This window comes from Anastrepha ludens, chromosome 6, assembly GCF_028408465.1.
Source record: "Anastrepha ludens isolate Willacy chromosome 6, idAnaLude1.1, whole genome shotgun sequence".
NCBI classification, from domain to species: Eukaryota; Metazoa; Arthropoda; class Insecta; order Diptera; family Tephritidae; genus Anastrepha; species Anastrepha ludens.
In genome coordinates, this window is record NC_071502.1 from 115,936,760 (window position 1) to 115,942,107 (window position 5,348).

The window sequence follows — 5,348 nt, forward strand, 5'->3', positions numbered from 1 at the left end:
GCTACTTTTTCGGACAGAAAAGTCAGAAATTACGGCCAGCAACTTTGATATTATAACTGTCAACTTGAAATTCGTCGAAATAAGTCCTCACAAAATTGAAAATTGATTTTTCTATAGTCTCCCTTTAAATGATGAACTTATCATAAATCTAGCCAATCTAAAAGAACAAAACTATTGTTATTATCAAACAAAAGTGATTAATTTTTCTCGAAAACTCATTTTTAATTTTTTACATTTTCCAAATACAAAATATTTCCTTTCATGAAAATCAGAGCAAAACTTACGGAGATAAGAACTTCAACCGAAAGCGACTAACTAAGAAAATTTAGCGAATATTTTAATAAATCTAATTGGTTTATTTTCAAAAAATCATTTTTTCATTTTTTACATTTTCCAAAGATAAAATAGGGTTTGGTTAGAGAAAATTTAACTAAGCGAATATTTTAATAAATATAATTGGTTTATTTTCAAAACATCGATCTTTTATTTTTTACATTTTCCAAAGGCAAAATATTTCCCAAAAGTTGTGTTAAAATTTCAAGGAAATCAGAGCAAAACTTATGAAGATAAAAAACTTTAACCGAAGGGCAGAAAATTAGAAAAAATTTAACCATGGAAACCTTTTAACAAAATGTATAGATTTATTTAGAAAAACTCAGTTTCTTGTAGTTATGTCAAAGAAATAGTTTTGAAGAAAATTAGAGATATACAACTCTTATCAAAGAAGTATTGCTATGAAACTTATACCAAGGGAATCTTTGAGCAAATGTGATTAATTTATATTAAAAAAAACGATTTTTTTACATTTTTCTAAAGTATAAATTTCCTTAAATGTTGTGTCCAAATTTAACCGAAGGAGCTTACCTAGGAAAACTTGAGGCAGGTAGATTTTTTGAGATATTTCCAATATAGAAACGCACTCGGAGGTTGCATTCCGCCAATATGCAACAGCCGTTAGTAAGAGCACACCATTTCACTTAAAATTCGTTTATTATTTATTAAGTTATTAGTACACCCCTAACTACAATTTTTTTACAAATGCAGCCAAGTTTTGTGATCTTCCATTTGCAGCACGATTTGAAACGGCATTGCATAATTAGTGTACTTTATTCAAAAATCTTTAGACAAGTACTCTAATCGAAGTTTTTCTGTTTTCTCATACACAGGGTGGTCCAATTGCGAATACGTTTTTTTAAATGAAAATTAAATAAAATCTAAAAAATTTGTATTTAGTATATTCCTTGGATGGAAAAAATATCGTTATCTATGGAACAGGATTTCATTCATGTGTCTACTTTAGCTGACTTGCCATTAGCGCGACCTGACAATGCAATTTTCCAAGGATTTCTTGACGGTTTCTGGCTAAATCTTATGAGTGATGTGGATGAAGGATAGATCTGGATTGTTTTTGTCTGATTGACGTAATATACATAGATCTTTAACAATAACAAGAAAAAGGTTAACTTGGTCAAATCGTTTCTCCGAAGTGACAAATTCACATCGCCAATTACAGAACTTCTTCTTTCACAGCATTACAATGTGACGTGTTGCGTCAAAGCTTCCTTCCAGCGGTCGATCTTGAGCTTTTGCTTTGTAATTACGTATTCCCAAATTCTTGAGATCGTTTCCCACTGCGTTCCGAACCGTCGGTCTGTTTTTGGCCTTTACGCCCATTAGCCTTCCTTTTATGGTTTTCTTCGCGGCATCTCCTGCGCTGCGCTTTAACAAAATAACTGAACTTAGTTGCCAAAACATCGATGTTTGATCTGCTGTAATAAATGGTGCGCCATTCTGCCACCACCAACTAAAGCTCTTTTAAAATCATATCTTCAATTTCAGTGTTCATAACGTCGGCAGTTATGGCTATGGAATCGAAATGGCGTCCAGCAACATTTTAAAAACTCATTCCCTCAAAACAGACTCAACTATCATACCTTCGGATAGATTGGCCTTTCGTGATGCTTAGATGTAGAAATTTTGCTCCAAATATAATATATTCAAGCAATTTGTATATGTATTTGTATATATTTCTACATATAATCTTTTACTAAATAAAAAAAAAATATTTTGAATGAAAATTATAAATTATTAAAATTATATAAATAAATTATAAAAAAATGTCACCTTTACGCGCTCATTTGCTTGTATGGTTGTATACTGCAGCTGTTTGTATAACAGGTAGAATTTCGAGCAAAATATAAATATTTTATTTTATTTATATATAAGATAAATATTATGATTGGTAGAGGTGCCGTCTGAGTACCACAACCCAGACTCACAAGTTGAACCACTGTCGTTATTTAGTCAAACCATCTTAATTTGACTATAAATCTGTCTATGTTATATATTTTCTTTGCTGCAATTTCTACCAAATGGTTCATTCAGAGTCCCTCAGCATTCCATGCCGTCACCTAGACTTGGGTACTCACTCACAGATAGTTGAAAACTGTCTCCCTAGAATCTCCTTGACTGCCGCTACTGCATCTGTCGTTATTAAATATTGTATATAAATTCATAAAAAATGTGAAAATTACCCATAATCCACTATATGCCCCCTTTGAACCAACCTGTGCACAAAGTTGTTTTTCAAATTATTTCATTTTGGTGGCTCCAACTACAGCCTGACATTTAGCCTTTGGCTCATTAATTTATTTATTTATTAAATTATCACCATTAATCGTTTGTCAAATTTCCCATTAATTACAGCCAAGTTGAGAGGAGTATTGTAAGCATGGTAGCTATAAATAAATACTTACTTGCACACATACATATCTACATAAATATGTATGTGCTTATTTATTATGTTTTGATTCATACATTTTAATGAAGATATAGAAATTTATAGCGCTACAGGCAGATGATTTGCCTTTTATCGCTAAAACAAAACACACACAGAATCAGCATTAATAAATGGCTTGCGGTACCGCGAGTATAAAAAATCGTAAAAAGTAGCCAAATCACATAACCTTTGCGGCCGTTGAGCAATATTTCTTGAGAAGATTCGGTAACTAATAAATCGATGATAGCCTCGTCTTATTGGCCAAGACGAACTTTCACTTTAATTCATTTTCAATTAAATGGAGGAGTGAAAAAGTCCGTGATTATCCAAAGAGCACTTCATCAATGGTATCAGTTTTGAAAAAACTTTGGAGATAAAGAATAATAAATTTGGAAATAAATTTGCATAATAAAAAGCTCTTTTTTGGTGTGATTCTAGTATCATAAGAAGCTTTAAAACACACTGAAAAACAAGCAATAGTCTCCTGTCAAATTAATTGTCGCGGGGTACCTGCGTCGATAACACTATCGAAAAAGCTACGAATTTATTGCTATATGTAAAATTAATCGGTTTTAGGTTTCACTGTTTTTTATTAAAAATACGACTCTTAACAATTGAATGTGAAAAATTATTTAAAATGTCCACCATGAGCACGTCTATAGATAAAATCCGCCAAACAGTCGATTCATGAATGCCTGATTTATGAGAACGTCGAAATGTCGATGCTGAAGATTGTTCAGTAATACTTTGCTCTACAGCAGCAATATTCTTAACAGAACGTCCGGTTCTTGGCCCACCAACCCTTTTTCTATCCTTGACAGAGCCAGTTGCTTTTTTTCCACCAACCTTTGAATTGTCGACTCATTCAGCCAATTATTTTCACAAAAAAAAAAACACAAGAATTACGAAAATTGTAATATGTTGTCGACCATTTTCATAATAATTTCAATGAATTGTTCTATCGTGCAAAATTGTACATCTGTGTACTTCACAAATATCAAATATGACATATAAAAAGGTACCGTCTAGAAATTATTCACTATTTATTCATATCTCACTTTTGAAAGGACCTTTATGTTGATACTGATTTTTCATATTTAAAATACGCTTTAAAAATTCTTTGAAATCTTTTTTTAAGTAGTTTTGTTGTCTCTAGTTATTAATAATTTTAAAGACGATTAGCCCAAAAGAAATTTTTCTAACACTCAAGGGCCAAAAATAAAAAAAATAAATAAAATGAACTACTAACTACTATCACTATAGAGTTGATAGGAAATGATCAGTATGATTGAAATGGTCGTATGGCTTATTGGAATTAGTGTTTGTTGCTTTAAAACCACGATAGTAATTAATACGTTAAGCAACAATGAAACGTTGATTTGAACATTGCGAAAGAGTAGATATAAAGAAGTTCTGGAAGAAGGAAGAAAATATTTAAAAAGGAAAAATAAATATAAAATCCCCTCTAAAATTTCCTCAGTTCAAAAACTGACACTGTTAAATTCACTAAAAACCGAGAACCGGTACCGCGATATATACAGTTTGTACAATTTTTTTATTTTTCCAACTGGATGATTACTCCAAAATTGGATGATTAATTTTGCGTCCCCTTGTACAAAAATACAAAAAAAAAAACAATAGCGAACTAAGCTAACTAATATAGCAAACGCCCAAGAAATTTTAGTATCACGACACAAATTTATTTTATTTATTATTTTGAGTTTACTTTCAAACGGCCATTGTATGGAAAATCATTGTTGTATGTTGTTTATGGATTATCATTTTTTTTTTGAGGGCTAATTGGCATTTTATAGTACTGTTAAATCTAACATTCTGTTATATAAAAAACTAACTGGGTAGTATAAGAAAAAAATGAAAGTTTTTATTTTAATTCCTTTCAAACACACCAAAATAGTATCAATAAACAACCGACAACTGCTTTACGAATAAATTAATAGATAGTAGGAAGTAAATTCACAAATACATACATACACATGTATATACGTATAATAAATAAAATCAAAAAAGCGGATTGGCAGAGTAAAGTTATGGAAAATAAGTAAAAGTAAAGGGTAATGTCAGAGTCAAATATGAGTACCAAAGTACAAAGGGTAGGGAATGCATATATGCATATGTGTATGTTTGTACGCAAATTCATATCAAACCAGTGGGACAAAGAAAATTCCAAGGAAAAGCAATTGAGAAGAGATGTCAATGTGTAATACAATACAGATGCAGTACAAACACAAATACAAATACAATTATAGGGAAATGAACAGACAAAATCAAAACGGCATAGTAATGCACATAATCATTAAAGGCACACAACAACACAGCACACACATGCATACATACACACGTGCATATACTTATACCTACATATCTGTGGTGACGAATAATGCACACAGATTATAGAGTCATCATTGACTGATGACTGACTAAAGCCTAGTCACTCATAATAGGGAGAAATACTCGGCCAAACGAACATACTTGAGAATGTAGCCTGCATTCTAAAACTACCACTGTCGAAAGAAAAAGAACTAGTCTTTTTAATAGCAATTTCAAAACT